Genomic DNA, 10,308 nt, shown 5'->3' on the forward strand with positions numbered 1-10,308 from the left:
GGTTATAACGTATTAATTACGTTTTGAAATTGTTCAATTGATTAATAGAGTATTAATCAAATTAGTTAATTTTTTTAGGGCATTGGGCCTAATTTACCCATTTTTCGCTCCTCGGGCAAAGCACTTTCGCAAGGGGCCCTTGGCTCCCTCCGTGCATGAAAGCAGGTCTTAAAGGCCTCTAATAATCAATTCTAAAACACAGTCAATGCTCCTCAGTGAACTATATGTACACGGTAACAACCCCTTCATCCCCAGTCGATGCTTCAGTGTAGTATAGAACACAATCATGTGAACTCGAAGAAATATATAATCATGGTTACTCTTCTGATCCATCTCAATATCACGTGTCTTACATTCCAAATCACAAATATTTCATATCTTATCTTTGAATTCCACAACTATCATAACGAAAGAATATTTCCATAATAATCATGTAATCGAATATATACTTACGTAATATAATAGTATAATTAATTATCAATACTTGAATATATTTAAATTTTTTTCCACTCACGGATCTACGGATATAAATCTGATTAAATTGATGAGCCTTTTCAAGCTTCCACGTCCTTATCTGAAATAACGGTATAATTTTTCGAATTAAAACCAAACAATTAAAATAATATAAATCCACCACTTAACTTCTCAACTTCTATACTTAATTTTTCGAATTAAAACCAAACAATTAAATTAATATAAATCCACCACTTAACTTCTTAACTTCTATACTTACTTTTACATCTCCAATTCCCCAACTTTTCTTCTGTATATTGAAATCTGGCATCGAAACCGTTGACAGAAATAGCACTTTTCTGGGTAGAATTTCAAAATTAACACCTGTACTATAATAGCTCGAAAATTGATTTTTAAAAATGAAGAATTCCAATCTCAAATACTTAAGTGTTTAGCATCATATAATCAGAAGAAACTCAAAGAATATCTCTTTTATCTAGCAACCCACTTCTAAAATTCTACTATCTTCATCTCCAATTTTCAAATAAACATTTCCTTACTCTATTCTTATTTAAAACCTTGAATACATATCAACAACACTTAATTCTTGCTAACTTCAAACTTTTAAAGATAAGTTCCGTAAACCCTAAAGGAGATAATTTCACATTCTTATACTTACCTCTCTAAATCAAAGGGGGAAATTGAGAACTTGACCTTGTAAACTTGGAACCTACCCCTTCGTTCTTTTTCTCTCTCTCTTCCATTTCCTCCCTTTTCCTTCCATGGTTTCATTCCTGTTTCTCCATTCAGTTTTTGTCCCCTCAAAATGACCAAAAAGAGATCAATTATCCTTTAAGTTAGTGGATAACCATTATAATATTGCAACTAAAGTCCCCATCCTTAATATAATATACCTTTAATTCCAATAAATAGAAAACAAATCCCTAATTGTCTATATATATACTTTTGGCCCTTAAGTACTTGTAATTACAAATAAAGCCCCATAAAAATTATTTTTTCAACTTAAATCCTTATTAACTTTGAATTTGACTAATTACTTTGCTTGACTTTGACTAAAAATGAGTGGGGTGTAATAATCTTGCCCACTTCAAAGAAATTCATCCTCAAAATTCAATCCACTAGAAGTCGAACATATTGGAAAATAAAGCAAAAATAATGAATGATTCCTCCAACAACCTTTAACAAGGCCCAAAGTTCATTCTTTCCTTATTATACTTCGAATAACTTTCCTATGAACCAATATATGATATTTTCAACTTTTCATTTTACATTTCTTATTTCTCCTTCTCTATAAATATGCACTCCCTGCAATACCCATATACCTATTCAGCTTATCTTCTTCTCTTGTAATTTTCCATTTCACTTTTCAGTTATGCCCATATACAACACACAACTTACTAATGCAGTTTTCAATTCCTCATCCTTTTCTTTCCACGCCACAAAGTTTCATTGTCCATTTAATTCTTTAAGGCACCACAACTACATGTAGAGAGAATCCAAAATTTTGCACAACTTAATACTTACCCGTACTAAAGTAAGAAACTTGAGCTTACCAATTTCTTAAATAAAGAAAGAAAAACACAACACCTAGACTTTATCTCTATTCCTCCTTTTTTTTTTTTTTTCAACCTAATTTATCACTAATCTCTCTCATTTTGTAACCTACCATATAATTGGTCAAGGTAGTCATAATCCCATCCTATATTTTTCTCGAAGTACACATGAATGTTAATCTCTTCAATGCGTAATATGCATAATAAAACAATGTATTTCATTGATCAACATCCTATATAATATTATCATTTTGTCCTCTCATATAGCATAAGTATATACCAACATGCTTCCTACTCTCGTCCCAAAGGTATGACCACAATTCACCACAATTTTCGATAGCGCTAATGATCATTTAGCTCCCCGACATAATCAAAATCATTTAGCTCCCCGACATAATCAAAATCATTTAGCTCCCCGACATAATCAAAATCATTTAGCTCCCCGACATAATCAAAATCATTTAGCTCCCCGACATAATCAAAATCATTTAGCTCCCCGACATAATCAAAATCATTTAGCTCCCCGACATAATCAAAATCATTTAGCTCCCCGACATAATCAAAATCATTTAGCTCCCCGACATAATCAAAATCCCTCACAGATTATCACCAATTACACATATTATATCATTTCCTTGTATTATTGTGCAAGCTATAATTAAAGATTTTCTTATGTATACATAAAAAATCATGTAATTTTACAAATAAATTGATACTTAAATGGTTGTACCATCTATCACTTTGAATGCCTATACATAAACAACCTGCAAAATCATCAAAATCTGTTTAGCTCTTAATATTTTACATATACCATGGTTCCAATCCAACAACTAATAACTTTATCAACCATCAGATCATTGCAACTATCATACTTACATACTAATCATTTTTGGATCTATTAAAAATATTTTTCTATCATATTTGGTTCCATACATTCGAGTCTGAGAGCTCGTAATTTCCACCACCACGACATATAACCATATGCAATGAATATGCATCATATGCCAATGCAAGAACTATGAAAACTTTCAAAACTAATATCACTTTGACAGGACCCGTCTCGAATCACTCTAGTGGACTAGAAACGTGATGTGCACCGATGATAAATGATGACTAGATGCTAGATCCATCACCAAGGCTAACCATGAGCTACTACAAAATATGCACTAAAATCAAATGTTTATAAAAAATATAATACAATTGGCCAGAAATAATTACTTCATCTTTTATCAAAAATGAATCGTATCACTCAATATGTCATGTGGTTCTAATTATAAAACCACCAGGCTCCTCAAGCTATCAAAGACTAATACTACCGTAAGAAAAATCATGGAAAAATATGAGTTTATCACTCAGTGAGTGGAAGAGTTCGAAAATAATTATACTTTTTCATTTAAACATTTTTCTCATACATAACATAGACATCAAGTTCATATCGTTTAATAATTCACATGATAGCCTCACACAATTATAGCAAAAAATGAGACATTTTCATAACTTTGTAAATATCATCTCATATTCACGATATAGTCATCAGCTGATATCTATATCATCATCCCATCACACTATCTGTGATCTACAAAAAAGTACCCTCTAACTAAAATCTGAAATCCGTCTCTCGGGCCAAGTACTTTAACCACAGGCCTTTGGCTCCCTCCATGTACGAAAGTGGGTTTCAAAGACCTCTAATGATCAATTTTAGAACACGACCAGGCCCCTCAGTGAACTATATGTACACGGTCATGATCTTTTTATCACCAGTCAACCCTTAGTGTAGTATAGAACACGATCAATGCTCCTCAGTAAACTAGAAGAAGTATATAATCATGAGTATTTTTTCTTGTCCATCTTAATATCACATGTCTGACATTCCAAATCACAAATATTTCATATTTAATCTTTGAATTCCACAAATATCATAATGAAAGAATATTTCCACAACAATCATGTAATCAAATATATAAGTGCACATAATGTAGTAGTATAATTAATTTATCAATACTTGAATATATTTATATTTTTTTCCATTCATAGATCTATGGATAGAAATCTGATTAAATTGACGAGCTTTCCAAGCTTCCACATCCCTTTCTGAAATAACGGTATAATTTCTCGAATTAAAACCTAACAATTAAATTAATATGAATCCATCACTTAACTTTTCAACTTTTATACTTACTCTTACATCTTCAATTTCCCAACTTTTCTTTTCTTTAATGATTTATCAACCGATCACCCTACACTATCAAATCTATTACACCACTCACAGTTCCTTAAAACCACTACCTTATACATATACAACCTCTATACATAGTTAGTCCAATACATAGACTTCAATATTTGTCATATAAATTCATTTAAACCTTTAAAAATCTGGAAATCCAAAGTTTGACAAAAACAACACTAAAATTCCACAATATAGCCAATTTCTATATATTGAAATTTGGCATCGAAACCATTGACAGAAATAGCACTTTTCTGGGCAGAATTTCAGAATTAACACCTGTACTATAATAGCTCAAAAATAGCTTTTAAGAAAATGGAGAATTCCAATCTAAAATTCTTAATTTAAGCGTTTAACATCATATAATCATAAGAAACTCCAAGAATATATCTTTTATCTCACAACCCATTTCCAAAATTCTACTTTCTTCAACTCCGATTTTCAAATAAACATTTCCTTACTATATTCTTATTTAAAACCTTGAGTACACATCAATAACACCTAGTTCTTGCTAACTTCAAAGTTTTAAAGATAAGTTCCATAAACCCTAAAGGAGATAACTTTACCTTATACTTACCTCTCTAAATTAAAGGGGGAAATTGAGAAATTGAGAACCTGACCTTGTAAAATTGGAACATATCCCTCCATTCTTTTTCTTTTTCTCTTCCATTTCCTTCCTTTTCCTTCCATGGTTTCGTTCTCTACTTCTCCATTCGGTTTTTATCCCCCCAAAATGACCGAAAAGAGATCAATTATCCTTTAAGTTAGTGGATAACCATTATAAAATTGCAACTAAAGTCCCCATCCCTCATATAATATACCATTTACTCCTTTAATTCCAATAAATAGAAAACGAATCCCTAAATGTCTTTATATATACTTTTGGCCCTTAAGTACTTGTAATTACAAATTAAGCCCCATAAAAATTATTTGTTCAACTTAAGTCCTTATTGACTTTGACAATTACTTTGCTTGACTTTGAATAAAAATGGTTGGGGTGTAACATTTTGAAAATTGGATACAGTTACTAATTCATGATTTAGCATGTACAGTTATTCTCTGGTTTTGAGCTCGCTTGCTGCCGTGTGAACCTCCTTTTGGCAACTATTAAAGCTCCTGGTCTTGAAACGGTTGCACTATGTCGCTACAATTGAGATAATGGGATCGCATATGTTTCCTAACTTCCTTTGTCGATGCCCTCGATTAGGCTAGGGTAAGCAAAGTGATGTGGAATATGGGCCTTTCGGTGACTTCCTGTTATTCTTTAGCTACCTAATACGTGGCCAATAATAAAAGCCTCATTGGATAGAGTGTAACACTATTTACTAAATACCGGTCTTTAATTAGCGACTCGATTCTATAATTATAATTATTAGTTAGAAATACTTTATAATTATTGAATGTGAGAGTTCTATGAAATTTTATTTAATTGCCTGTAATAATTAATTAATCAGAATTAATTATCATCGATAGTTCAATGGAATGGTTTTCATTAACTTTTCGACAAACCACTAGACTACTGTTAACTAACTAAATTACTAAATTATCACAGTAATAGTAAATTCAAATAGTGAACTCGAGATATAATGTGATAAACCTCTAGCAAAAGCATCTACGAGTCCCCATCCCCATCCCCATGCCACGAGTAAAATGATTTACCATTGGGGAATGATCGCACGTTTTAGATGTTATAATGATGCCCCAGACACAAGAATCTCCTGAAAAAATATTAGTATTTCCTTAACCATGAGAAGAATCTCAATTGATATATAACCAAGTTTTTACTACATGAAAATAAGGAAAGTATTCAATGTTTGTTTGGTAGAGATTTTGATAATTAATTTTTTGACCGTTAGAGAGAAAATAGGTCCTATCCATGAGAGAAAAATTCAAAAATGACTGTTGGAATAATGAAATAATGATCAAAAAATTAATTTTAATTGACTTTTAAACCCTACCAAACAAGCTCTTAAACTTATATCCAAGTATAAAAGATTTGATTATAATGCAATAAAAATAATGTTCTTCATACCATAAGTGAAAATTGCAGTATTCGGTATTCCCTTGGAAAGTTATAAAGATTGAAAATACATATAAATGAAATGGTACGTTTGTTATTCAAACGGGTTTTAATAAAGCACGAACATTTTCCTATTTAATTTTTTTTTGAAATAATTGCCTATTTTTTTCTAACTAAACTTGTCAAGTAAGTTTTTAATTTTATTTCAGTTATAACAAAAATTAATTAGCCCACAATCGTTGTCAAGGAAGTTGAGTCCAAATTCTTTTAAAAAAGAAAGAATCTTCGGATCTTCAATCCAAATAAGCTGTTCTCTAAATCTTCAAATCACGACGACTGCACCACTATATTCTCTCTCGTCTCCGCCTTTCCTGCCTCTGTCACCACCACGATTACCATATGTATGGTGGATATATTCAACTTTTAATTTCAAAGTCAACAATTAATTTTAACCACACATTTTATAGGATTCACAAATTTTCAACCATAATTTCATTAACTTTTATCAAAATTCTCTAAAAATCTGATTTTTATCCCAATGGGCTTAATCCGAAAAATAGTTACAATGGGTGAAGTTATTGTGGGCCTTTTGCTTCAAATAATGATTTCATCTGAATTTAGATGTAAATGCAAAAAAGATTAGTTCTATATCGGAAAATCAATAAAACCAATAAAATTTAATTAGTTCGTAGAGTCGATAAATGTTCCTATATACTTGTGTTGTTGAAGCAACCACTTGACTTGGGTGTATATGAGGTGATTTGAGATGGAATAATTAACACATAAAGTCCTTACCTTTCACTATTATTGTGGAAGATATCATTACATTTTTCTCTCCCTTTTTGACATTTTCACCCTTATTGTCACCTTACATTGCACAAAAATATCATTTTCATCCATTTTTCAATTGTTCATTTCATTGGATTCAATTCACAACTGATGTTTGCATAGCTTCACAAGTAATTTACTAATGAGTGCACATACTTATGAAAAGGAACAAAATAAAAATTCAACCAGACTCAAGCCATGATCCTGTACAGTTAAAAATTAAAATTATGGTTTACAATCAACATCTCTAATTATGATAACTTAGTTTAGGTCAACCACCTGGAACATAACGTAAGACAACGCCTCGATAATATCGAGCCCATGCCGAGGCATAACCAGACTCCCTCATTGACCGAAGACATCTCAACCTCGGAAGGACACCCAAAGAGACCAACCACCTCGAAGAAATTGCCGAGGCCAATCGTATAGGCATGCATTCGGCAGTCACTACAAAGTATGGGGAGGAGGCTCACTAGAGATCTGGTGGCATGCACCAATTATCAAGGAAGCTCCCACCTAAGTTACTATCGAGTCATCAAGTCAAAGTGTCACACATTATATAATAATAACGGGGAAAGATAAGTAATTGAATGGGACAAGTGCAATGGCCAATATTGCCATCAAATAGGGCATTATCACCTCAAGAAATTGACAAATTATGATGCCGATGGCAACGACGTCTGATGAAAGAGATGGAATGGAATATTAACATTATGTAATGAGCCACGTTGGAATGACTTAATAAATACTAATGACTCGACTAACGAAAAGATGATTTAGCTAGATAAATGGGTGGGTCGGATCATGCTGCAGGTTATGAGCTGAAAATGGGATTTGGACGCCTGCATCAATTGAGGGCCATCATCATACTGAAGAACATTTTGCACGGCCAAAATTTGGAGAGGCAACTTGTTCTGTTGCACTCTACTCTTATTTTGAATTTAATGACTTATAGGCGTTACAAATTCACTAAAACCAACAGAATCATGTAAATGTAAAATGCAAAATGGAAATTGCAGGGAAATGAAGATTGAAGAATGGCATTACAAAATTACTAGTTATTGCTTGAAAAATTTGCTTGACTCGCATCTTGTTTGGACTCTTCTAACTATCCTATTAGTACAGAAATAAGAGTAGAGTGCAAAGGGGAGGGCGGATAGGGCTCAGCGCGGCAGTGTGCAGAGTTCGATTCCCCGCAAGGTGGAATTGGCTTTGTTGCAAGCGAAAGTTACCATATGGGTTAACAGTCTTGGCCTATCTATGTGCTCTCCACCCTGGCTTCTGGGAGGCATATCCTGCGATTTACCTCCTCCACGATGGCCCAGGACAGGGTCGGTGGGAGCCCTTAAGGTTGGGGTTCAACCTTTTTTTTTTTTTAGTACAGAAATTTTGTGCTACACGGGATACATCCGAGACACACCGCATTATCTTTTGGATAAGAACCGTTGGTTTTAACTACTGTCAAGTTTGTACAAGAAATTTGTCTTGCATATCCATTTCAAATCAATTCATCTCTCATTTCTCCTCCATACCAGTCTCGAACCCTCGAACACGGTTTTGATTTTTCCTCAAAACCCACATCTATCTTCCTGGTTTACGTGTTTATTTCCTTTAACCAGATTTCTTCGTCAAGAACCCGAAATATTTTAAATGTTTTTTTCTGGTTTATTTATCAATATCTAAGATTGTAGTAAGAGGTATGTTTTCATTTGTCTTCTTGTCCATTTCTTTTTCTTTTTTTAATATTATTGCATAATATTACACCATCTCCAATGTAATTTTCGTCCATTTTAGTAGCCTGTATAAGTGAAACACTAATCGTTTGAGTGAAGTGGAAGAAGTAAATAATAATATTTTCCATTTTTTCTAACATTGCTGAGTTAAATCACTGTTTTCAAAACCATGCTAATCTGTATTTTTTGGTTGCCATTGCCATTCTATCGAGTTAAAAAATCTGGAGAGTTGCATTCTTCTATTCTTAGTATGGGTTCTACAAGCGAGACCTCTGATATCTCATATTCTTGTAATGGGTTTAAGTTATGCAAAATCATTAATGCTAAAATCTGATTTTTATTACTGTTTTTTTTTTTTTTTTTAAAGAGTTCTACATTAACCAGATTATTTTTGGGTCAAAACTTGAAACATTTCAAGTCTCTTGTCCCTGCTGGTGAATTTTGTTGGTTGTCATTTTACCATGTAATCAAATAAAAGAATCTGTTGAAGTTGCATTCTTCAATTCTGGGTTCTGCAAGTAAATACTTGGATATATCGTTTTCTTGTGATTGAAATTTTATGTTATGCCAACCTATCATAGCTAAAATATAGTATGTTTTAGAATTTTTAGGAGTTCTACTTGTAAATGATTTAACCAGATTTTTTTTTTTGTTCGGAAAAATGAGACATTTCAAGTCTCTTTGTGCCTGCTCATCTGTATTTTGTTGGTTGCCATTTGACTGTGTAATCAAGTTAAATATGAATCTTGAAAGTTGCATTCTCATGTTTTTAGTATAAATGAAACATTGTAGTGATTTAAAATCCATTTTAATATTACACCGTCTCTAATGTTGAAGTGATTTAATATCCATTTGGGTTATTCTTGGGTGACAGGCCTGGACACAAGGGTTTTTCCCTATCCATTTTAATAACCCATATGGATAAGTGAGACACTACTCTTTGTTTGACTACGTGTAACATGGAAGAAGAAAATAATAGCGTTTTCCATTTTTTAAAGGATTTCTACTTGTATATGACGGAAAATTTTTGCAATGACAGGTGCATGTGTGTCATTTATGCTAGATTGCCTAAAAACCTCGTATGTTTCCCACATTGATTTGCTTGAAGATGTCAAGGAGAAGGTAAAACAGCTGTTCAGGGACTTGACTATTTCTAAATGCCTCATCAATGATTATACAAAAAAAAAGCAGCATGAGTTCCATTGAAGTAGAATTTGTGAAACAAGTCAGGGATTTGGTTTACCGGTCTGAAGATGTCATTGACATATATGTTCATGAGGCTTCTATGGATACAATGATTCCATTTTTGAAATAGAAGAGACTTAAAATATTGAAGAGCTAGATCGAGTCTATTATGATAGAAGCGAAGCAATTGTATGAAATTCTGTATAATTTTGTGGACACGTACCCATTCTTGGAAGAAGTGATGTGCAGAAGCCTCCCATTGAATTAAACCAGTCTTTACAATGTACAAGA

General features: G+C 32.7%; 1 long non-coding RNA gene across 1 annotated transcript in view; it reads right to left on the reverse strand.

The window, feature by feature from the left end:
- Positions 1-4,981, reverse strand: part of LOC111369333 — a 7,310-nt gene extending 2,329 nt beyond the window's left edge. Inside the window, exon 1 of the long non-coding RNA XR_002698107.1 lies at positions 4,872-4,981. This is a non-coding gene — a long non-coding RNA (uncharacterized LOC111369333). The remainder of the gene's footprint in view (positions 1-4,871) is intronic.
- Positions 4,982-10,308: the final 5,327 nt, after the last annotated feature.

The sequence above is a fragment of the Olea europaea genome, chromosome 20 (assembly GCF_002742605.1).
Source record: "Olea europaea var. sylvestris chromosome 20, O_europaea_v1, whole genome shotgun sequence".
NCBI classification, from domain to species: domain Eukaryota; kingdom Viridiplantae; phylum Streptophyta; class Magnoliopsida; order Lamiales; family Oleaceae; genus Olea; species Olea europaea.